The sequence below is a fragment of the Symphalangus syndactylus genome, chromosome 10 (genome assembly GCF_028878055.3).
Source record: "Symphalangus syndactylus isolate Jambi chromosome 10, NHGRI_mSymSyn1-v2.1_pri, whole genome shotgun sequence".
Taxonomy (NCBI): Eukaryota; Metazoa; Chordata; class Mammalia; order Primates; family Hylobatidae; genus Symphalangus; species Symphalangus syndactylus.
In genome coordinates this window covers 97,762,397-97,770,288 of record NC_072432.2, presented here as the reverse complement: position 1 = coordinate 97,770,288, position 7,892 = coordinate 97,762,397, and the positions used below count along the sequence as shown (strand labels likewise).

Here is a 7,892-nt window from a genome sequence, read left to right as displayed (position 1 = left end):
ACTGAGTCCATCTGGCTAAGTCTAAATATATGTATATCTTTTCACCAGAAAAAAGAAAAAAGTAGATTACATACTCAAAGTATTCTAAACATGCTTAAATATTTTCTAATATTAAATGAAGTTTCAATTTTTAAATGTAAATTTAAATTCATTAATATTACATAAAATTTAAAATTCAGTTCTTTAGTTATTATAGCCACATTTCACAGGCTCTATAGCCACATGTGGTTAGTGACTACCGTATTAGACAGAGTGGCTCTAGATAAATTCATGGAAACTGAACTTCCAAGCATGTTCTGTTTTATTGGTTTCTGTCAACAATAGGATGACAATTAATATTTACAGAGCACTTATTCTGTGCCTTTAAGCTCTTCAAGTCACAGGGAACTGTCATAAGAACAGACATATACAGTCACATGTTGCTTAACAATAAGAATCCCTTCTGAGAAATGTGTTGTTAGGTGATTTTTGTCATTGTGGAAACATCATAGAGTATACTTACACAAACCTAGATAGTATAGCCTACTAAACACCTAGGCTATATGGTATAACCTATTGTTCCAGGGCTACATACCTCCACAGCAAGTTACTCTACTGAATACTGTAGGCAATTGTAATACAAAGATAAGCATTTGTGTATATAAACATATCTAAACTTGGAAAAGATACAGAAAAAAATACAGTATAAAAGATTTAAAAAGTGTGACACCTGGATAGGGCACTTACCATGAATGGAATTTGTAGGACTGGAGTTGCTCTGGGTGAGTCAGTGAGTGAGTGGTGAGTGAATGTGAAGGTCTAGGACATTACTGTATATTATTGTAGAGCCTATAAAGACTGTACACTTAGGCTATTCCAAATTTATTAAAAATATTTTTCTTTCTTCAATAATAAATTAACCTTAGCTTACTGTAACTGTTTTACTTTATAAACTTTTTAATTTTTTTAACTTTTTGACTCTGTTGTAATAACACTTAATTTAAAACATAAGCATGTTGTATAGCCATACAAAAATATGTTCTTTATATCTTTATAAGCATTTTTTTTTTTACTTTTTAACCCTTTTGTTAAAAAATAAGACACAAACAAACACATTAGTCTGGGCTTACGGAAGGTTAGGATCATCAATACCGTTGTCTTCCACCTCCACATCTTGTCCCACAGGAAGGTGTTCAGGGAAAACAACATGCATGGAGCTGTCATCTATAAAAATGCCTTCTCACACCTGTAATCCCAGCATTTTGGGAGGCAGAGGAAGGCAGATCACTTGAGGTTAGGAGTTTGAGACCAGCCTGGCCAACATGGTAAAACACTGTCTCTACTAAAAATACAAAAAAATTAGCTAGGCACAGTGGTGCATGCCTGTAATCCCTGCTACGCTGGAGACTGAGGTGGGAAAATCACTTGAATTCAGGAGGTGGAGGTTGCAGTGAACTGAGATCGGCACCACTGCACTCCAGCCTGGGCAACCAAGTGAGACTCCTCAAAAACAAACAAAAAAAATGCCTTCTTCCATATCTCCTGAAGGACCTGCATGAGGTTTGTTTTACATTTTTTATAAGTAGAATAAGCACATTCTAAAGTAACAGTAAAAATTAGAGTACAGTAAATATATAACCCAGTAACAGCCATTTATTATCACTATCAAGTACTATGTCCTGTACATAATTGTATGTACTATACTTTTATAGGACTGGCAGAGCTGTGCATTTGTTTACACCAGCATCACCACAAACATGTGAGTAGTTCATTGTGCTACAGCGTTAGGATGGCTACAGGGTCACTAGGCATAGGAAAGTTTCAGCTCCATTATAATCTTATGTATGGTCCATCATTGACTGAAACACCAGTAGCACATGACTTACATATTCCACCGAGGTAAGAAATTTACATTTTAATCTAAGAGCAATGGGAACTCATTGATGAGTTTTAAATTACCAGAATCAGGTAACTGGTTTATGCTTTAAAGGGATCACTCTGGGATGAAGTAAGGAAGAGAGTGAGACAAGAGTGAAAGCAGAGAGACTGGTTAAGTGGCTCTGGCAGTCATCCAGGCTGGAGATGAGGGAGCCTGGGCTAGGGTGGAGACAGTGGAGACGGTGAGAACTGGGTCTCTAAAATCTACCTGGGAAGTGGAGAACATAGTACTTGCATATAGAAGCAGAAGTGAGAGAAAAATCAAAGATGACTCTGAGGTCTTTTCCATGAGGCAGTGGTAGTTCCATTTACAGAGACAGGGAAGACAGAAGGCAAGCAGGCTGGAGTGGGAGCAACAGGGAATCAAAAGTTCAGTTTAAAGAACGTCAAGTTTGAGGCACTAAATGGTCATCTCCGATAGGCAGCTGGATATTCAAACCTGAAGCTCAGCCAGGAGGTTGAGGTTGGAGATGTCAGCTTGGGAGTTTGAGGGCCAATTTTATAAGTCAAGTTGCCTGGGCTAGAGTCCCCAGTTAATCAAATATTAATCCAGGTGTTGCTGTGAAAATATTTTATTGCTGTGACTAAAGCTCATAATCAGTTGAATTTAAGTTAAGGGAGATTATCCTGATTCAATCAATGGCAAGACCTTAAAAGTAGAACTGAGGCTTCCCTGAGAAAGAAGTTTTGCCTATGAACAGCAGTTCACCCCATGCCCAAGAGTTGCTCTTCCTGACAGCCTGTGCTATGTAAGAATCATATAAGAAATGCCTTGCAATAAATCTTTTAATATATATTCTTGCTTGCCCTCTTTCTCTGGTTGAATCCTGTCTGATATAGGAGTCCTCAAACAAATACATGACACAGATGATATCTTATGCCAAGCTTGTCCAACTCGCGGTCTGAGGGCCACATGCCACAGAGAACGGCTTTGAATGCGGCCCAAAACAAATTTATAAATTTTCTTAAAACATTATGAGATTTTTTGTGATTTTTTTTTAGCTCAGTAGCTATTGCCAGTGTTAGTGTATTCTATTTGTGGCCCAAGACTATTCTTCTTCCAATGTGTTCCAAGGAAGCCAAAAGATTGGACACCCCTGTCTTTTTTTTTTTTTTTCTTTTTATTAATTTTTTTTGCATACAAAAACAATAAACATTTTCTAAAAATACATACAAACAAAAAGATGCATATCAAACATATTAGGAAGGTTGCACATGGGAAGTTGGGGAATAGAAATGGGGGTGGGAGTTAAAATAAATGAGAGGGACTTTATATGGATCAGTGATAATAACTCAATCCTCTATTTGACAAAGAAGAGGGAGAAGGAAGAGGAAGAAAAAGAAAGTGGGATAAAGGATCAGAAAGGGAGGAAAATAGAAAAAATTAGAGTATGACTCCAGGGTAGACCTGTTTTGTTGTCATTGAGTTGGTTGGTTGGTTTGTCTGTTGTATTCTTCATGTTTCGCCAAGTTGGCCAGACTGGTCTCGAACTCCTAGCCCGAAGTGATCAACCCGCCTCGCCCCCCAGAGTGCCGGGACCACAGGCGTGAGCCACCACGTCCAGCCCCCACATTGCTTCTGGCCTCCGTGGTAGACCTCCCAGACGGAGCGGCCAGGCAGAGGAGCTCCTCACTTCTACCCAGACACGGGGCGGCCGGGCAGAGGGGCTCCTCACTTCCCAGACGGGGCGGCCAGGCAGAGACGCTCCTCACTTCTTCCCAGACGATAGGTGGCCGGGCAGAGGCGCTCCTCACTTCCCAGACGATGGGTGGTCGGGCAGAGGCGCTCCCCACTTCCCAGACAATGGGTGGCCGGGCAGAGGCGCTCCTCACCTCCCAGACGATGGGTGGCCGGGCAGAGGCACTCCTCACTTCCCAGATGGGGCAGCCGGGCAGAGGCGCTCCTCACTTTCCAGACGATGGGTGGCCAGGCAGAGGCGCTCCTCACCTCCCAGACGATGGGTGGCCGGGCAGAGGCGCTCCTCACCTCCCAGACGATGGGTGGCCGGGCAGAGGCGCTCCTCACCTCCCAGATGGGGCGGCCGGGCAGAGGCGCTCCTCACTTCTTCCCGGACGGGGCGGCCGGGCAGAGGCGCTCCTCACTTCTTCCCGACGGGGCGGCCGGGCAGAGGCGCTCCTCACTTCCCAGACGGTGGGTGGCCGGGCAGAGGCGCTCCTCACTTCCCAGACGATGGGTGGCCGGGCAGAGGCGCTCCTCACTTCTTCCCGGATGGGGCGGCCGGGCAGAGGGACACCCCTGTCTTAAACCATGAGACTGTGTGAGATCTCCCAGAAAAAGAAAAGAGAAGGACCAAGGACAGAGACCAGAGTACACCAACATTTAGAGGTCAGTTAAAAGAGAAAAAAAGAAACTGAGAAGGAATAGCCAATGGCATAGTTTTCCCTTCTTAGTGTTTATTAGGTTTGGCAATATGGAGGTCATTGGCAAACTTAGTAAGAGTGGCCATTTTTGTAGAATAGCGAGACCAGAAGCCATATGCCTCATGTGCCTTCATCTTGACTCTTCACAGCAACCCTTAAAGCTAAGCATCATTAACCTCCCGTATTGTTCAATATTATGCGTGGTGTTGAAGACTGAAGTTCTGGAGCCTGAGTGCCTGAGTTCAAATCCTGTCCCCTCTGCCTACTGACTGTGTTACCTGGCACATTATTTAACCAGTTGAACCTCAGTTTTCTCACCTGTAAAATGAAGTTACTGATAAACCCTCCTTCATATCATTGCTTTGGGAACTGTATGACTTATATGTAAAGCCCAGAAAAAGCTCCCTACATAGTAACCATCTACCTTATCATTCCCCTTGTACAGATGAAGGAACCGAGGCTCTCAGAGCTATCTGTAGATCCCAAAATCAATAGCAAGGACAGAAAGATGTCAGCCCTGTTGTTCTCTAGGACTTTATGCCCTGAGTTAAAATTTGAAGGATGATTCCCACTCAGGGCAGCAGCTCAGATTCAGATTCCTTTGAGAGCAAGAGGTTTCTTTCAGAGGACAAGTAAGCCAAGCGAGCAGCAGGACCCAGTAAACAAAGTAAATGTTTGATTAACTGGTACACTCGGTCCCTCACGTGCCCAGAGACTGAGCTGGTCATTCGCAGATAATATGCACATGCCTTAACTGTATAACATAAGCATCACATCGAGTAGACAAAAAACTACATAGTAACTTGGGGTTTTGTCTCATGTTTCTGAATATGGTTATCATCTTTTCAACCTATTCATTCAACTTCTCTCAGTTCTCACTGTCAATCTAAGCAAGAGAGAGGCTCTCAAAACAAGAGGTATTTATTTGGGAACAGAGAATTGCAATAGGAATATGCATGGCATGGTAAACTACGCATGTATTCAGACAGGGAAAGGAAGACAAAGATTTTTAAAGAAAAAATGAGAGAGATTATATAATTGCTCTGAAATAATTATCTTTGGCTACAAAGATCAATAACAAGAGTGAGAACAGTCAGGTTGGACAGGCAGTTGCTGGGCAGATGTCTTCATAGAAGTAGTTTTCATGAAATGACCTTTGTGCAAAGTTGTGGTTTTTGTAATCTTTTGTGACAGTTTCTGTTATAGGCATACATGCATGAAAACCCTCACTTCATGGCTTTCCCCATCTTTGTTAGAGTTTTCTTAACTGACTCCATTTTGATTCTGAAAACTTTCACACCACATTCCCCTTCAGCCTGGTGATTTCTTACCTCTATCAAGGTTATTCATTCTTTGTGAATGTTCCAATTATTTCCAGGATACTAGAAAACAAATTACAGTAGGCAAACATAATCATTATGAATAAACTCTTTAGGAAAGCAATAGGATGTCCTATATCCAGAATCAAAATTATGTTTGCCCATCATATTTACATCAAGCTAAATCATGTTTACCTTTTACGTATCAAATTCCATTTCTGGGAATTTATTGTGAGAAAATAATTCAAGAGAAGGAAAGGAAGTAATAGGCATAAAGATATGTTATTCAGTTAGATTTTCGTATCTCTGTAGCAGTTTGAAAACTATTTTCTCTCTAATGTAAAATTTTTTTAATCTAAAACTATGTCTGCACTCATCACATAACAGAAACTACACAAAAATTATGTATGCGAGGTGAAAGGAAATAACAAAGAACATTGTTTTGGGCCATCTTCTCTCAACGGTAGCTTTATTGCCTTAGCTTTATTACCTCTCTAAGACCCAGTTTTCTCATCTGTAATATGAATATAATAATCAATATCCATTAAGCATTTTCTATGTGCCAGGCACTGTGTGTGCTAAATGCTTTACAGCCCTTGCCTCATTTAATCCTTCAGTGATCCTGTAAACGACTCTTACCTTCTTTTTCCAGATATGGAAATTGAAGCTCAGAGACATGAAGTGACATATCCAAGATCACACAATAAAGAGGAGAGATGGAGAGATGGGATTTGTTTTTTTTTTGTTGTTGTTGTTGTTATTGTTTTTTCCCTGTTAAAAGCACTTCCCATAAGAGATGGGATTTGATTTCTTCCCAGATGATCCGTGAACCAGGGCTCATAATCACCTGGCTATAGATGATGGTAATTGTGAAAATTAAAGTTAGGCCGGGTACAGTGGCTCACACCTATAATCCCAGCACTTTGGGAGGACAAGGCGGGCGGATCACCTGAGATCAGGAGTTCGAGACCAGCCTGGCCAATATGGTGAAACCCCATCTCTACTAAAAATACGAAAAATTAGCTGGACATAGTGGCAAGTGCCTGTAATCCTAGCTACTTGGGAGACTGAGGTAGGAGAACCACTTGAACCCGGGAGGCAGAGGTTGCAGTGAGCCGAGATCATGCCACTGCATTCCACCCTAGGCACGACAGAGTAAGTCTCCATCTCGAAAAAAATAATAATACAGTTAATAGGTAAAAATCTTTTAGCATATTGTAACTGCTAGATACATATATCTGTTTGCCTTATGGATAACTGGGTAATTCAAAACACTAGGAATCAGGAGAGAGGATCCCAGAAGGTGCCCAGACGCAGAGGCAGACCAGAAGTTTGGGACCCAAAGAAGAATAATGATAATTAATTTATATTAAGTGCTGACTATGTACTAGACGCTGTTCTCATTGTTAACTCATTTAATACTTGTAACAACTCTACGAAGTAGGCAGTATTATTCTCATTTTATAAGTCAAAACTAAACCACAGAGAGACTAAGAAACTTGCATGAGGTTACATAGTTCACACAATAAGCTATGTCTGGGAGAAAAATCCTAGACAATCATGGCTCTAGAGCTCACCTGCTTTGTCACCTTGCTTTAGCTGACTCTGAAAGATTGCACCAACATTCTGCCCCACAATGTGGTCATTTCATAACTCTTTAAAGATTGTGGGTGAATATTTTCCTGCATTTCTTTGGAAGGTCAATGAATGTTGCCACCATAGTGTTTATAAAATATCTTTTAGGTTTTTTTTTTTTGAGACGGAGTTGCTCTTGTCACCCAGGCTGAGTACAGTGGTGTGATCTCGGCTCACTGCAACTTCCGCCTCCTGGGCTCCTGGGTTCAAGTGATTCTCCTGTCTCAGCCTCCTGAGTAGCTGGGATTACAGGTGCCCGCCACCACACCCAGCTAAGTTTTGCACTTTTAGTAGAGATGGGGTTTCGCCATGTTGGCCAGGCTGACCTCCTGACCTCAGGTGATCTGTCCGCCTCAGCCTCCCAAAGTGCTGGGATTACAGGTGTGAGCCACTGTGCCTGGCCTGATTTCTTTGAAGAATAAACAAGTTTTAACGAGCAAAGGACTTGAACAGACATTTCTCCAAAAAAAAAAATGCATATATATACAAATGGCCAATAATCACATGAAAAGATGCCCAATGTTACTAATCATTAGGAAAATACAAATCAAAATCACCATGAGATACCACCTCACACACATTAGGATATCTATTATTTAAAAGGAAATGCCAAGAGTTGGTGAACATGTGGAAAATTGG

The 7,892-nt window shown here is 41.5% G+C and overlaps 1 long non-coding RNA gene across 2 annotated transcripts in view; it reads right to left on the bottom strand.

Moving 5' to 3' along the window:
- Window positions 1–3,019: 3,019 nt before the first annotated feature.
- LOC134731546 (uncharacterized) overlaps window positions 3,020–7,892 on the bottom strand; it is a 37,469-nt gene continuing 32,596 nt past the window's right edge. Inside the window, exon 4 of one of the 2 annotated variants that reach the window (XR_010113906.1) lies at window positions 3,020–4,174. This is a non-coding gene — a long non-coding RNA (uncharacterized lncRNA). Of the gene's footprint in view, window positions 4,179–7,892 lie in introns of both variants that reach the window. The other variant, XR_010113905.1, reaches the window with a different exon arrangement.